Here is a 17,758-nt window from a genome sequence, read left to right as displayed (position 1 = left end):
TTTGTTCTCCATTTTTTAATTTGTGGAATTATATACCAGTATCAATAGCAATGGCCTACTACTATATATACTGCGCACAACTGAAATGCACCACAGGTATGGATGGATAGTATACTTGACGACACAGAGGTAGGTAGAGCAGTGGCCTTCCGTACCGTACTGCTATATATACTGGTGGTCACTGTCAGCAAAACTCTGCACTGTACTCCTCCTATATAATATACTGGTGGTCCCCAGTGCCCACAATAAAGCAGTGTGAGCACAGATATATGCAGCACACTGAGCACAGATATGGAGTGTTTTTCAGGCAGACAACGTATACTGGTGGTCACTGGTCAGCAAAATTCTGCACTGTACTCCTCCTATATAATATACTGGTAGTCCCCAGTGCCCACAATAAAGCAGTGTGAGCACAGATATATGCAGCACACTGAGCACAGATATGGAGTGTTTTTCAGGCAGACAACGTATACTGGTGGTCACTGTCAGCAAAACTCTGCACTGTACTCCTCCTATATAATACAGCTGCTCCCCAGTCCACATAATTAAGCAGTGTGAGCACAGATATACGCAGCACACTGAGCACAGCTATGGAGTGTTTTTCAGGCAGACAACGTATACTGGTGGTCACTGGTCAGCAAAACTCTGCACTGTACTCCTCCTATATAATATACTGGTGTTCCCCAGTGCCCACAATAAAGCAGTGTGAGCACAGATATATGCAGCACACTGAGCACAGATGTGGAGTGTTTTTCAGGCAGACAACGTATACTGGTGGTCACTGTCAGCAAAACTCTGCACTGTACTCCTCCTATATAATACAGCTGCTCCCCAGTCCCCACAATTAAGCAGTGTGAGCACAGATATATGCAGCACACTGAGCACAGATCTGGAGTGTTTTTCAGGCAGACAACGTATACTGGTGGTCACTGGTCAGCAAAACTCTGCACTGTACTCCTCCTATATAATATACTGGTGGTCCCCAGTGCCCACAATAAAGCAGTGTGAGCACAGATATATGCAGCACACTGAGCACAGATATGGAGTGTTTTTCAGGCAGACAACGTATACTGGTGGCAGGGCCGGCTCCAGGCATGTTCGACTAGAGCGGCCGCGCGGGGCGCCACCCTTAATGGGCGCCGCGTGCTGGCGCCGCCATAGTCATACCTGGAGCCGGCCCTGTACACTGCAGCTCTCCCCGCGGTCCCCTTTGACTGTGTGTGGATGTGTGCGCTGCGCGGCGTCTGACGTCAGATGCCGGCGCTGCGCAGCACGCATGGAGCGCTCGAGTGGCCGGGAACAGACAGTCGGTGCCCTCAGACGGCAGCACATCCCCTCCCAGCGCCGCCGCAGGTATTGTGGGGATCATCGGGCACTGTGTGGTGGCATATCTGTCACTGTGGGGTCATCTGCACTGTGGGGGCACTGGCACTGTGTGTGTGGGGGCATATCTGGCACTGTGGGGTCATCTGCACTGTGTGGGCACTGGCACTGTGTGGGGTCATATCTGCACTGTGGTGTCATATCTGAACTGTGGGGGCACTGGCACTGTGTGGGGGCATTTCTGTCACTGTGGGGGCATATCTGTCACTGTGGGGTCATCTGCACTGTGGGGGCACTGGCACTGTGTGGGGGCATATCTGTCACTGTGGGGTCATATCTGCACTGTGGGGGCATTTATGTATCTGGCACTGTGGGGGCATTTATTTATCTGGCACTGGGGGCATTTATGTATCTGGCACTGTGGGGGCATATCTGCACTGTGGGGGCATATATGCATCTGGCACTGTGAGGGCACTGGCACTGTGTGGGGTCATATCTGCACTGTGGGGGTCATATCTGCACTGTGGGGGTCTTATCTGCACTGTGGGGTCATATCTGCACTGTGGGGTCATATCTGCACTGTGGGGTCATATCTGCACTGTGGGGGCATATCTGGCACTGTGTGGGGGCATATCCGGCACTGTGTGGGGGCATATCTGTCACTGTGGGGTCATATCTGCACTGTGGGGTCATCTGCACTGTGGGGGCACTGGCACTGTGTGGGGTCATATCTGCACTGTGGGGGCACTGGCACTGTGTGGGGTCATATCTGCACTGTGGGGGCACTGGCACTGTGTGGGGGCATATCTGTCACTGTGGGGTCATATCTGCACTGTGGGGGCATTTATGTATCTGGCACTGTGGGGGCATTTATTTATCTGGCACTGGGGGCATTTATTTATCTGGCACTGTGGGGGCATATCTGCACTGTGTGGGGCATATCTGGCACTGTAGGGGCATATCTGGCAATGTGGGGGCATATATGGCACTGTGGGGGCATATCTGGCACTGTGGGGGCATATCTGGCACTGTGGGGGCATTTCTGTATTTGGCACTGTGGGGGCATTTCTGGCACTGTGGGGGCATTTCTGGTACTGTGGGGGCATTTCTGGCACACTGGGGGCATTTCTTGCGGAGCATATCTGGCACTGTAGGGGCATATCTGGCACTGTGGAGGCATTTCTGTTTCTGGCACTGTGGGGGCATTTCTGGCACACTGGGGGCATTTCTGGCACACTGGGGGCATATCTGGCACTGTGGGTGCATATCTGGCACTGTAGGGGCATATCTGGCACTGTGGGGGCATATCTGGCACTGTGGGGGCATTTCTGGCACACTGGGGGCATTTCTGGCACACTGGGGGCATTTCTGGCACTGTGGGGGAATTTCTGGCACTGTGGGGGCATATCTGGCACTGGGGGCATATCTGGCACTGTAGGGGCATTTATCTGCACTGTGGGGGCATTTATCTGGCACTGTGGGGGCATTTATCTGGCACTGTGGGGGCATATCTGGCACTGTGGGGGCATTTCTGTATCTGGCACTGTAGGGGCATTTATGTATCTGGAACTGTGGGGACATATCTGGCACTGTGGGGGCATTTATGTATCTGGCACTGTGGGGGCATTTATGTATCTGGCACTGTGGGGGCATTTATGGCACTGTGGGGGCATTTCTGTATCTGACACTGCTGGGGGGCATGTCATGTGTAGCGGGCACGGCTGGGGAGCATATCATGTAGTGTTCCCGCTAGGCGTCTGTGGCTAGGCAATGAGTCTCAGTGCTCTGCCTGGCGCAAAGTGTCTAACGTGCTCTGCCTGGCGCAAAGTGTCTAACGTGCTCTGCCTGGTGCAAAGTGTCTAACGTGCTCTGCCTGGCGCAAAGTGTCTAACGTGCTCTGCCTGGCACAAGTGTCTAACGTGCTCTGCCTGGCGCAAAGTGTCTAACGTGCTCTGCCTGGCGCAAAGTATCTAACGTGCTCTGCCTGGCGCAAAGTGTCTAACGTGCTCTGCCTGGCGCAAAGTGTCTAACGTGCTCTGCCTGGCGCAATGTGTCTAACGTGTTCTGCCTAGCGCAAAGTGTCTAACGTGCTCTGCCTGGCGCAAAGTGTCTAACGTGCTCTGCCTGGCGCAAAGTATCTAGGAGGTTCTACTGTGTGGTGTAATGCGAATTGCCACTATTATGTGGCACACGCACCTTTCCCACGAAGCAACAGCCCTAAAATTTTGCTGCGCGCCTTCGCCGCGCACTATCCATGCTTTGCCATGTAGGTAGATGAGCACCAAGCATTACAGTATGTACATCATTTTGCCCTCCTAACTTAAAAATGTGCCCTCCCTGTGATCAGCAACCTGCCCTAAAAAGTGAACACTATCATGTGTAACTGGCACTGCTGGGGGGATCATCGGGCACTGTGTGGGGGCATATCTGTCACTGTGGGGTCATCTGCACTGTGGGGGCACTGGCACTGTGTGTGGGGGCATATCTGTCACTGTGGGGTCATCTGCACTGTGGGGGCACTGGCACTGTGTGGGGGCATATCTGTCACTGTGGGGTCATATCTGCACTGTGGGGGCATTTATGTATCTGGCACTGTAGGGGCATTTATTTATCTGGCACTGGGGGCATTTATGTATATGGCACTGTGGGGGCATATCTGCACTGTGGGGGCATATATTTATCTGGCACTGTGGGGGCACTGGCACTGTGTGGGGTCGTATCTGCACTGTGGGGGTCATATCTGCACTGTGGGGGTCTTATCTGCACTGTGGGGTCATATCTGCACTGTGGGGGGCATATCTGTCACTGTGGGGTCATATCTGCACTGTGGGGTCATCTGCACTGTGGGGTCATCTGCACTGTGGGGGCACTGGCACTGTGTGGGGTCATATCTGCACTGTGGGGGCACTGGCACTGTGTGGGGGCATATCTATCACTGTGGGGTCATATCTGCACTGTGGGGGCATTTATGTATCTGGCACTGTGGGGGCATTTATTTATCTGGCACTGGGGGGCATTTATTTATCTGGCACTGTGGGGGCATATCTGCACTGTGGGGACATATCTGGCACTGTAGGGGCATATCTGGCACTGTGGGGGCATATCTGGCACTGTGGGGGCATATCTGGCACTGTTGGGGCATATCTGGCACTGTGGGGGCATATCTGGCACTGTGGGGGCATTTCTGTATCTGGCACTGTGGGGGCATTTCTGGTACTGTGGGGGCATTTCTGGTACTGTGGGGGCATTTCTGGCACACTGGCGGCATTTCTGGCACACTGGGGGCAATTCTGGCACTGTGGGGGCATATCTGGCACTGTAGGGGCATATCTGGCAATGTGGAGGCATTTCTGTTTCTGGCACTGTGGGGGCATTTCTGGCACAAAGGGGGAATTTCTGGCACACTTGGGGCATATCTGGGACTGTGGGGGCATTTCTGGCACTGTGGGGGCATATCTGGCACTGTGGGGGCATTTCTGGCACACTGGGGGCATTTCTGGCACTGTGGGGGCATTTCTGGCACTGGGGGCATATCTGGCACTGTGGGGGCATTTATCTGGCACTGTGGGGGCATTTATCTGGCACTGTGGGGGCATATCTGGCACTGTGGGGGAATTTCTGTATCTGGCACTGTAGGGGCATTTATGTATCTGGAACTGTGGGGACATATCTGGCACTGTGGGGGCATTTATGTATCTGGCACTGTGGGGGCATTTATGTATCTGGCACTGTGGGGGCATTTATGGCACTGTGGGGGCATTTCTGTATCTGACACTGCTGGGGGGCATGTCTTGAGTAGCGGGCACGGCTGGGGAGCATATCATGTAGTGTTCCCGCTAGGCATCTGTGGCTAGGTAATGAGTCTCAGTGCTCTGCCTGGCGCAAAGTGTCTAACGTGCTCTGCCTGGCGCAAAGTGTCTAACGTGCTCTGCCTGGCGCAAAGTGTCTAACGTGCTCTGCCTGGCGCAAAGTGTATAACGTGCTCTGCCTGGCGCAAAGTGTCTAACGTGCTCTGCCTGGCGCAAAGTGTCTAACGTGCTCTGCCTGGCGCAAAGTGTCTAGGAGGTTCTACCTGGTGCAGTGTGTATTAACTGCACTACTGTGTGGTGTAATGCGAATTGCCACTATTATGTGGCCACGCACCTTTCCCACGAAGCAACGGCCCTAAATTTTTGCTGCGCGCCTTCGCCGCGCACTGTCCATGCTTTGCCATGTAGGTAGATGAGCACCAAGCATTACAGTATGTACATCATTTTGCCCTCCTAACTTAAAAATGTGCCCTCCCTGTGATCAGCACCCTGCCCTAAAAAGTGAACACTATCATGTGTAGCTGGCACTGCTGGGGGGCATATTGTGTGTAGCTGGCACTGCTGGGGGGCATGTCATGTCTATCTGGCACTGCACATTGTGTATCTGACACTATACTGGAGACATTGTGTGTAAGGAACACTACTGTGGCTGTTATGTGTAAGGCTGCTAATTGTGTGCGTAGAGGGGGTGTGAAAATATATTTATTTATAGTCTAATAATATGAAGTTATGAGGCCACGTCCACTTTTCCAGAGGCCACACCCACTTTTCCTGGAGCGCGCATGGTGGGGGGGGGGGGGGCGCTTTTACATGTTCTCGCTCAGGGTACTAGTAGGCCTGGAGCCGGCCCTGACTGGTGGTCACTGTCAGCAAACCTCTGCACTGTACTCCTCCTATATAATACAGCTGCTCCCCAGTCCCCACAATTAAGCAGTGTGAGCACAGATATATGCAGCACACTGAGCACAGATATGGGGTGTTTTTCAGGCAGACAACGTATACAGGTGGTCACTGTCAGCAAAACTCTGCACTGTACTCCTCCTATATAATACAGCTGCTCCCCAGTCCCCACAATTAAGCAATAAGCACAAATATTAGTAAATGGAGAGGACGCCAGCCACGTCCTCTCCCTAACATTTCCAATGCACGAGTGAAAATGGCGGCGACGCGCGGCTGTTTATATAGAATCCGAATCTCGCGAGAATCCGACAGCGGGATGATGACGTTCGGGCGCGCTCGGGTTAACCGAGCCATACGGGAGAATCCGAGTATGCCTCGGACCCGTGTAAAATGGGTGAAGTTCGGGGGGTTCGGTTTCCGAGGAACCGAACCCGCTCATCACTATCTAAAACACAGGTTCTCAAACTCGGTCCTCAGGACCCCACACAGTGCATGTTTTCCAGGTCTCACAAAATCACTCATAAATAATTAGCTCCACCTGTGCATCTTTTAAAATGGGTTAGTGAGTGATCTGGAAAATGTGAACTGTGTGGGGTCCTGAGGACCGAGTTTGAGAACCACTGGTCTAAAATGTTTTCTTGCATTGTTGTCCTGTATTTTATAGATACATGCAATTTTTTTCCCCTAAGCATTTTATTTTGTCAGGTAAAAAAATAAAAGTGAAATGCTGTATTTGGCAGCCAAACTGTATAAAACTGTATAGAGATTTGTGGAGAATGACTGACATGTAGCTGAACTGGTTTCCTTTATAAAACATGAATGACCTGGTAATTATAGCTTTCAGTACTGAGTCCCGCTATGTTTTATATTTTACAGTGTTAAAAATAATTTCTTGGCATAATGTGTTTTGCTTTACAAATATTCACTAAACTAAACTAAACTAAGAGTAATAAACCTCACACGTCAGATGCATCCACGCGCCACTCAAGCACACTTATCTTATAAAATAAAGACACAACAACTGTAATTGGCGTGAAAGGGGTCAGCTTTTATTTTTCTGACTGATAGGGAGGCCTATGAAATACTAAGACTAAAATGCAGACTTCCCTCTCTAACTAAGGTGGCGGGGAGAAGAACGGTTAAGCATGATAAACGTAACATGGGTGATCAATGTTATAATACAGAAAAACAAGCAATAAAAAACATATGTGTGAGGGAGCCTTCTGCCCCAGATGTTCCGGGATCGGCCTCCTGCCTCCATCCCAGACATCGAAAATCAAAAATCCAAGGACAGGGGTCGGCCTTCTGCCACTACCGCTGCCCCACCAACAGTTGCAGGGACGGAGGTACGCTCCGCCCCTACATGGTAAAAAATTGGGCCACCGGCCCCGCCATCCACATATGTTTATACCAGTTATATGGACCCACTTGGTAAAGCGATGCCCGTAAACTAATTATAAAACTATAAAATTTACCTAAAAGTACACCCAAACTTACTAACCTTGAACTCATAATTAAAATTAAGTAACCGTTCAGAAACCGGCCAACTGCCAGGTTACCAACCTGCCACCGCCACCTACTCCGAAAAGACTAACTAAAGGGACCTAAAAAGCAGAACAAAACTAACTAAAAGAGACATAAAAGTAGAATACGGACTAATGCAACGAAACCCAAGAAAACTACCTAAAGGTACCTAAGAATGTGAATAAGGTCCCCCAAGAAGATCAGCATACCAGCCGGCCGCGGGTACCAAATCGGCCAACTGCCGCCCGGAGCCAGTCCCGCAGGCCGTCCCCAGCGGAGGCCTCTACGCCCCCACCAGCGCACAGCCCGCAGCTTTGGCCGGGCCAGCCCAGACACGAACAGCCCGTAGATGTATGAATGGCCGTCAAATCATATAAAGTGCGGACCTAACCGCCATCCTGCAAAAGAAGGGTTTGACGCAGGTTAATAAACAAAATAAATATAGTATGAGTAGTAGATGGGCAACCTAACTGCGTCCCTAACGGGGAGGGGGTTTTGGGGGGAAGGGTCGCCCAATTTGACTTGAGGCAAAACACAAAACTTCGTTAGCCGGCAAAAGCCGTAATTAAAACCAACGATAAAACAAAAATTCCTCAATGCCCCCGCAATCGCGAAGTGCAACTGCGACGAGCGGCTAGTCCTCAAAGGGGCGCACTGGGAGGAAAAAGCCTGATATAGCGTATGACTGCACCAGACCTCCACCTACTCAGTGCCCGGACTTCGACTTCGGACCAACCTGCCGCAGCGGCTGCTGACGCAGCGCCGATGCGGAAAGAGTGAGTCCCAGTGTCGGCCGGAGATAGACCCAGGTACAAAAGACAACGCTCCAAAACCGACCGGGAGTGATATCTGTACAACGGGGAACCGTCCCGATGGACGAGCCACCCGGTGGGCGTTGGAGGCCGAAGGGACGAATAAGCCCTGGCCGCGGCCACTGGACAAATGCCCCGCGCATGACCCTGACCCATTCGAACCCACTGCCCCCTGCCGACTACGTCCGTCTTGCAGCGCTGAATCCGACACCACAAACCGTCGGGGCATACGACGACGCGGGCCGCCAGCATGGGTGAGGCTGAAGTCCGAGAGACGGACCCCAGCTCACCCACCCTGAGCGCACCGTGGAAGGCCATCGTAAAGGCCGCCAAGAAGAGGCGAACCTCGTATCCCCATATCGTACCCCCGTATCCTTGTATTGTGAGCACTGGATCCTACACCCCAAACCTTCGGGACGTACGTCGATGGCCTTTATTGACTGAAAGGAAGGCCTGTTAAATCTAAACTTGGATGAAAAAACTCCCTGGCTAACTAAGGGACGGTTGAAAATATTTATCACACATAGCAGAAAGCTCAGGAAAGCTCAGGAAAATAAAATATCTCAAAATCATAATTGAAATAATAACCTAAATGTTGGAGGGCCGTCTGCCCCGATGTTCTGGGATCGGCCTTCTGCCATCCCTAAGGGCCTGCTACCCAGATGTTATGGGATCGGCCTTCTGCCACCATCCCTGAGGGCCTGCTACCCAGAGGTTATGGGACACCTAGCAGGAAGCAGACAGCTCAGGAAAATAAAATATCTCAAAATCATAATTGAAATAATAACCTAAATGTTGGAGGGCCATCTGCCCCGATGTTCAGGGATCGGCCTTCTGCCACCATCCCTAAGGACCTGCTACCCAGATGTTATGGGATCGACCTTCTGCCACTATCCCTGAGGGCCTGCTACCCAGATGTTATGGGATCGGCCTTCTGCCACTATCCCTGAGGGCCTGCTACCCAGATGTCATGGGATCGGCCGTCCGCCACCATCCCAGACATCCCGAATCCAATGCAACTATGGGCCGTCTGCCTTGTGAGGGGTCTTACCCACTATGGCCCTTCTCCAGAAGGCAGCGATTCGGCCAGATAAGCCATAAAAGTTGCAGGAGACAAAGACCTGTGGGCTAAATCCTCCAATCCGCACACAGAAGCAGGACGGAAGTCCCCTTGGATTAGAGCTGCAGGAGCTAACTGCCAAAACCACTGCCAATCGCCGCGAGAAAGGGTATCATCAATTTCGTTGCGCTCGGCCGGGACATGCTTGTCTCGCAACGTAATGTTGGTCACCCAGGTGGACTCCTGCCTAATGATGGCAAAAAACCATGCCCAAATTGTCGCACCAGAAGACCACCTGTTTGTTACGCAGGGCATAGCGCCAGAGCGCCACTGCGCCCAGTATGGGAAAAATATCCAGCAACAGCAAGAATCACAAGCACCAGAGGCATCCGTGAAAAGCTCCAGAGAGGAGGTGAAACGAAATAGCACTCCGTCCCAAATACGTAAATCCCTCGAGCGCTAAACTAAGAAAATGATGAGGGCGTCTAATCCCAACTGTCGCCCGTTCCAATTTCCCACCGAAAAAACTCTACCCATTGGGATAACCTTCCAAGCAAAAAGAAACAGGCCTAAGAAGGATTGCGCCTGTTGTAGAGTAAGCTTGTCCGCGGTAAGCTCATAGAGGAAACCATCGGGAAGACGCAACACCATGTCCCCAAGGAGCCTTCAGAAACCACCGACCGTATCCATCTGAATCTCGAGGTAAACGGAGGGACCCTGCCAATGGCCACCGCAGCAAGACGATGCAGCGAACAGAGCCAGGTGGGCCGAGCAAAAGAAAATTCATCCAGGTAGTGCGACATACCCCGCTCGCCTGTCGCCTGCTGCTGACCCCAGCGGAGGAAAGAATTGAACCTTGCAAAGTCAGCGCACGAGAGAGAAAAAACCCCACATGGAGGCAGCAATGGATGTATTAGCCATCATCCAGTTGAAAACCCATAAATCGAAAGGCGAAAGGGTGCAGCGGGAGGAGCGAAATGCTGACGCGATGTCCAATTCACACATCACCGCCCCCGGACCAAACTACCGAATGGCATCTATGGCCGAATCAAACTTACAGATAGGTAAATGATAATAGGGATAGCCTCATTAAACCGATGACCCGAGAGGACAGGAAAGATGTATGAGAAAGCCTATCATCCCGGCCCACGACAATGCAGCCGCAACCTTCTGCCGGAGCACGCCCGGATTCGTGTACTGGGGCAGTCCTTGATCCCGTGGCCTCCGCCACAGCTGATACAGGAGTGACGAATGCGACACCGCTGCCCCAAACCGCATTGGGCAGGATTGAAAGCGAAGAAATGACCATGGCCCCGCGCGCAATGAACCCCCTCAAAAGCTGGCAGAATGAGAGGCAGGTCGTGGAACCCGTCATTCCTGCTGTACCGGCTGGACCCTGAGGCAGCTCCGAGCACAATACCACATACTTTTTACAGAAGGTATAGATCTGCCGCCCATGCTGTTTGCGCCGGAAGTCTTAGTAGTAACGCCGCCAAGTATGGTCAGCACGTGTATAAGGAATTGAAGCGCACAATGTTCATGTGCTCGTCCGGGCGCGACTCTAAGTAACACGCCGCAAAGATCAACATGCAGCTAACTCAAGTCGGGTAGGAGCGCAAAGCGTCCTTGCTGTCCCGGCCCTCTTTTCTTAGCTGAAAGTAGGGCTCTGCGCTCGTCACTAGTAAGAGCGAAAATATTTACATATTGGCCCTTACGGATACGGTCTCGGACCCGGGGCCTGAGTCCGCGTTGCACGGCCGTATTAGCGCGGTGCACGGTGTCCGATTCCACCGAGACTTGGGAGGCGGACGAGGTTGAATACCGACGCTCGCGCCGTCTGTGACGCTTAACCCTGTGCAAGCCACCGTCGGAGGAGGACAGATCCTCCGAGGACGTGGAAGCAAGGGTAGAGTCCGTGTCCCAACGCCTCGGCTGTGTCTGCTGCGCTTGCTGGAAACCTTACGCGCACCTCTGTCTGCGCTAGAGGAGCTGGAGTGAGTACCCGTTCCCAAGCCGCTATGGGGTATAACCGCACTCCCCCTGGACCAGTCGGGGTCCGATGAAGACTCACCTGCACGAGAGGGAACACCATCCGTCCCGACGGCCACCGAATGACTCGAGTATGCACCGGCAGACTCCATTCCGAAAACGACTTCCGTGGCTGGGGAGGCAAAAGATACATCATTCCCCAGCTCCCCCACCGGACCCGCAACCGCCGGGAGCGAGGCAGGTGAGGGAACCGTCGCGCCCGGGGACAGAAGCGGGGTAAGAGACCGCGCAATGCCATCCGCCAAAGAAAAACAGCGGCCCGCCCTAGTCCCCCGGGTACGGAGGATAACGAGGGCACCACCACCGACCCAACAGCTGCACAAATGGCGGACAGAACGGTGACGTCCACCAAGGGTGCAGCCGCAGTGGCAGGCATAGGACAATCAGAGACACCACGCAAGTCGTGCGCCCCATGGGAGGTTGGGAGCAAGGACCCGTACGATCCCTTACTATCGGGCATCATGGTACAGCCGTCCCGCTGCGTGGAACCTCGCGCAAACCGCCAGCGCCGCGACCTCCTCCTATCCCGAGCATTGGCCGCAGGACGAGAAAAACGGAGAGTCGTCACTACTGGAAGGAGGCAGCGCGACGTCGGAATGAACGCCGTCCGCAGCGACGTCGGCAGGTGACGACAGGACGAGGGGAGGGGAAGAACGGTCGCCCTCCACCGCCGGCCGCCGCCCCCTGAGTGACCCCGGGAGGAGTCGCTCGGCCACGGGCAGCGGCAGCAGCGCCAGTCGCCATCCGAGTCGATCCGGGAGGGGCAGGCGCTACGGGGCCATCCACCGCAGGAGAGGCCAGAAGGGCCGCCCCGCCGCAGGCGGAAGCAGAACGCCCCATTCTAGCCATCCCTGCCCTATCTGCAACAGGCAACAGGGGATGGGCCGCAGCAGAGCGGGGGCGACGCACCGCTCTGTCAGGGGAGGGCGCAGGTCGGATCTGACCGGCCGAGGGGGAGAGCCGGCCAGATGGGTCAGGCATCATCTGGACCCCCCAGCTGGCAGGATGAAATAGCAGCACGCGCGCGCTGCCTAGACTGCGTTTGTCTGGCAGCCGCGCGACCCCCACGTCCGCCCATTAACCCCCCTGGTGACAGTGGCTGGGTGCTGCCCCCCCTGGTGGCCGCAATCAGCCGATCCGCGGGCCGGGGAGCTCCGTCCCGGCCCCACGTGATCGGAGCTGCGGCGGGTGGCGCCTAATGACGGGCTCAGGGACGGCAGAGCACCGTCCCTGGCATGCCGCCGCGTGCGCCCTCAATCCCCCTGCGCTCCGTCCCCCGCCGCGGCTAGCAGCGGGGACGGAGAGCACACTCGCGGGGGAGCACGAGCGGGCGCAGCCCGGACCTCACTGGCAGCCGCAGCAGGCACTCCCCGTGCTGGCTGGACATCAGAGGCGTCCAGGAGCCGGGCGGGGAGGGCAGCGGTGCGGCTGAGGATTCCACCGAGACCGGATTCTGGCTGCCATAGAGCCCGGACCTCATTCAGGATCCTCCAATCCCGACACACAGAGGACAAAGGATAGGAAGGGGAAATATAGTAAAAAAAAGGTAGAGGGGATAGATAAGGGCAAGGAACAGAGGAGAGGGAGTAAAAGAAGAAGAAAGGGATATTTTAGAAGTATGATAAAGAATAAAGGTATAGGATATATTAAATGGGAGCAATACTTGCAGACCTCATGAGAAGAGCTGAAAAGAGGGAGGAAGTACCATGTCAGCAGCCTATATGTATGACAGGCCAACCCCTATACATGATCCAGCCAATCAGCCCCTCGGACCCTCTCTCCACGTTCCTCCCACCACAAAACATTAACCCCTTCCAAGCCAAGGTGATGCACTGAGTGGCGCTGAGGAAGTCCCGACGGTTCGTTTATGCTGCTATGGTCACAGTATGTTCCCTACGAAGTCTTTCTAATATATATATTTTTAAGGCTATTGGATAAACCTAGAGATGATTTTTTTTTATCACAAACATTTTCCATTTTGACCTTATTTCATTCTGAACTTTGCTTATTGCTTTTCTTGCACTACGTAGGCCTTTGACCTATTAATGGTAAATAATAAAGACAGGTGCACAGGGCTATAACAAACCTGTTTTTTCCCTAAAATTAGATCAAGTCAGCTAGGTAAGAGATTACCTACTGTTGTAAACAGAATATCTAGAAAGGAAATTAGGAAACAACCCAATGAGATAAAGACAAATATGGTCTACAACTTCTTTTGTGAACGTGTTTAATAAAGTACAGATGTGTCCTCTATAAATTATTTCTGCTGTTGCACCAAACAGCCCCTCTTGGTGCTTCTGCTCCCGTGAGACTCTGCTAGCTTCAGACATCTTTTTTGCACTTTTTTTTTTTAAATGATTCTTAGTCTCAACACAGTGTGACTAAGACCCACCAGGAGACTGTGCTGATTAATTTGATACTGTACTGTATATCATACTTGCATATCTGTGTGCGACTAAAGGTGGGTACACACTGGCCGATATATCGGCCGTTCTCTTGAACGGCCGATATATCGCGGGTCCGTCGGCCAGTGTGTTCGGCCAATACGTCTGTGAACTCCGTCGTTCACAGACGTATCACGTCGGCCCCGCTGCACACACTACCGATATATTGGCACGTCGCTGTGTGTGTACGGGCAGTCGGCCGACCGCCCGTACACATGCTGCGGCGGCCGGCGGTGATTGTGTACACGCCCACCAGGTTCATGACGTCAGTCCCCGACGGATCTGGCAGCGTGTATGCACAGCACACTGCACAATCCGTCCATAGATATATCTGCCGATCAATTGATCGGCAGATATTTCTACCAATGTGTACCCACTGTAAGTCTTTGAATCTGAATACAAAGTACTATCATGCAGCGGCCATGGCTTATTTCCATGCCAAGTTCCATTGTGCTTCATATACAGTCTGAGTCACACACAGACATACAAGTACTGCATATCAGATTAATCAGCACAGTCTCCACAGTCATCCCTTTGCAACTAAGATGCATTTTTGCCAATAAAAGGCACCCGATCACAAGACCTGTCGTCTCACTACCGCCAGGCATCTCACGCTGATTGGTGTTTTGAGGCTAGATGTATAAGGACACATCTGTATAATCTTGAGCTTCGCAGATATGTAGATTTGTACTATGGGCCTTATTAAGGTTTGTTAGCAAACCAAAAAAGTTAGCAGTTGGGCAAAACCATGTTGTACTGCAGGTGGGGCAGATGTAAAATGTGCAGAGAGATTTTGATTTGGGTGGGGTATGCTGAAACTGAAATCTAAATTGCAGTGTAGGAATTAAGCCAATATTTACCATGCACAGAAACAACATAACCCGCCCAAATCTAAAACTCTCTGCATATGTTACATCTGCCCCACCTGCAGTGCAACATGGTTTTGCCCAATTACTAACTTTTTTGGTTTGCTAATAAACTTATAATAACATTATAGCAAATTACTATTACCTATAAAAAATTAAACTATATGAGAAATGAACCCCTGTGTTTTAGTTTTAGTACTAAATCATTGTTATGTTTTGGTAAAGCTACCCTCAGTTGTTTTAGTTTTGGTTTTAGTTTTGTATTTCTTTATAAGTTGATAAAAATAGGATTTTAATACCTGCCGGTAAATCCTTTTCTCTTAGTCCGTAGAGGATGCTGCGCGGTACCTCAGACAAAGTCTTCTGCCGTCACTGAAGTCTTCTGTTCTTCATTTACTCACCCGGCTTCTTTCTTCTGGCTCTGTAAGGGGGGTGACGGCGCGGCTCCGGGAACGAGCAGCTAGGCGTACCAAGTGATCAGACCCTCTGGAGCTAAATGTGTCCAGTAGCCTAAGAAGCAGAGCCTTTGAACTCAGAGAATTAAGTCTGCTTCTCTCCCCTCAGTCCCACGATGCAGGGAGACTGTTGCCATGCAGAGCTCCCTGAAAATAATAAACCTAACATAAAGTCTTTTCCAAGAAACTCAGTAGAGCTCCTCAGTGTGTGACCAGTCTCTCTGGGCACAGAATCTAACTGGAGTCTGGAGGAGGGGCATAGAGGGAGGAGCCAGTTCACACCACGTTTAAAGTCTTAAAGTGCCCATGTCTCCTGGGGATCCCGTCTATACCCCATGGTTCTTAAAGAATCCCCAGCATCCTCTAGGACATATGAGAAAAACAACTAAAATAAGGTAATTTTTTTAGCTGTTTTTGTTTCTATAGTATTATTAACATCATAATATAAATTTCCAGTCAATTTTGACCACCTGACAGCTCACTATATTGTTTTTGCCAATAGTGGCCAAAGGCTGCAGTGAGCTGCCTTGCTAAACTAAGTGACAGAGCAGTGGCACAAACAGGTGGCAGTTTAAAAGAATATACCTGTAGCATATCTATTAAAAATCAGCAGTGGCAGACATAATTGCAGTTTAATATACAGTACAACCCTATCTAATGTTTTCATTAATCAAGAACTAATAGAGTAAAAGTAAATGCTTAGTAGAAAATATATTACCAGCAATCTTCTCCAAGCAGCAAATCACAGGCCACAGGTTAGTGCAGGTGATTGCTCCCAGAACAACCTTTTGCAGAAAACTAGATTTCCATCAAACTGACGCCAAACAGCAAATCACAGCCCCAGGGCCAGTACAGGTGTCTGGAGGTGGAATATTTAGTGGAAGGTAAAGCATATTTAGAGGAAGGTAAAGCATTCATTACGATAAGGACTAGTAAATATGAAACATGGAACAAATAATTAAAAAACAAGCTTCCAATTGTGAGTTTTCAAATGCTAACTGAATCCAAACAGCAAATCACAGGCCTCAGGCCAGTAGAGGTGATTGCTGCCAGAGCAAAATCTAGTAGACAAACGTAAGCGCCGTTCAAACGGGGAGAATTGTCCTGGAGATGTGTGCTGAGCAATCTAGCACAGACAGCTCAGCACACATCTCTCAAGCTCAGCAAACAGCGCGATGTGTGAGCCGTGTGCTGAGCGAGGAGGGGGGGGGGGGGGGACACGCTAATTTCTCCCAGTGAAGTGAGCAATCTCACTAGATTAGGCATACATGCATGCACAATCTAGAGCCGTCGATAGCAACGCGCGGGGCAGCGCATCGCTGTCGCCGGCACCCCTACACACGGAGCGACGTTTGCTTAATTTCTAAGCAATCTAGTCAGATTGCTTAGAAAGTACGTAAATATCGCTCCATGTGTACCCCAGTTTACTCCAAACAGCAATTCACAGACTCAATGCCAGTACATATGATTGGAAATGGAGTAATTAGTGGATGGTAAAACATTGATTACTGTAAGGAAAAGTCAATCTGTAAAATGGTCCAAATTATTTTAAACTAAGTAATGTTCTTGATGTCCAGAGGTGACTTACCTTGTATGGTGGGTTTGGCAGCTCCAGCTCCCATATCTGGCGGTGATGTAAAGATGAATTATGACTGTTCCAGTAGAAAGTAGTGGCGGTAACCCTAATCCTGATCACTCCCCCCCCTTCAGTTACTAACCTCAAACCCCCCTCACACAGCCTAATCCTATCCCTCCCATCCCATAGACTAACCCTAACCCTCTTTTCTCTGCAGAATGTGGAGAGTTCACAATGCTGACATCATAGTTGTGAACATTGTGATGTCAATATTATGGTTGTTGACATTTTGAATGTTGACATGGTGACTGCACATGCTGTATGCAAAAGTACACATAGTCTGGGCTATTAATGGTCATAGTGTTTATTCACATAGTCTAGGACGAATAAGAACATGCATCTTTTGGTGCACACATTTACAAATCAGGCAAATTAATTTTCATATCTCAGTACATCAGTAACTGGTAAATTCATTGATTGATTGAAAGAAGTATTCATATTTTAATGCAATTATTTTATCTATCTTTCTCAATATGAAACCAATTTTAAGTATATTTACTGAGGCAGACATATTTTATTTATAACTTTACAAACTCTATCCAACAGACTATTTAATATGTTAGGATAAAGCTGAGGGATTATATTCTACACTGTTGATGTTTTCAGAATTTTTATATATTTTATTGTAAATGGAATCCAAGAATATACTAGTATTCTCCCATGCGCTTTCATGCGCATAGCATTAGAAGCTAGGATACATGTCTTTGTTGCACAGCTTCACCAGACAGTCAAATGCATCACATTTCTGTACTAAATGACTTCTGACATCCAATTTAGGACCCAAAATAGCCTGTAGTGTAACTATCCAAAAGTAATAGCTGTGAGGCAGCAGGGTAGTCAGTTTTATGCAATGTATTCTCAGAGCTGTTTTATAGCAGAC

The 17,758-nt window shown here is 50.8% G+C and overlaps 1 long non-coding RNA gene across 1 annotated transcript in view; it reads right to left on the bottom strand.

Moving 5' to 3' along the window:
• LOC134969787 (uncharacterized) overlaps window positions 1–16,965 on the bottom strand; it is a 38,597-nt gene extending 21,632 nt beyond the window's left edge. Inside the window, exons 1-2 of the long non-coding RNA XR_010189523.1 lie at window positions 16,831–16,965; window positions 15,961–16,101 (exon numbers count right to left, since the gene is read on the bottom strand). This is a non-coding gene — a long non-coding RNA (uncharacterized LOC134969787). The remainder of the gene's footprint in view (window positions 1–15,960; window positions 16,102–16,830) is intronic.
• Window positions 16,966–17,758: the final 793 nt, after the last annotated feature.

This window comes from Pseudophryne corroboree, chromosome 1 (assembly GCF_028390025.1).
Source record: "Pseudophryne corroboree isolate aPseCor3 chromosome 1, aPseCor3.hap2, whole genome shotgun sequence".
In the NCBI taxonomy this organism is placed as follows: Eukaryota; Metazoa; Chordata; class Amphibia; order Anura; family Myobatrachidae; genus Pseudophryne; species Pseudophryne corroboree.
This window is presented reverse-complemented; position numbering and strand designations above follow the sequence as displayed.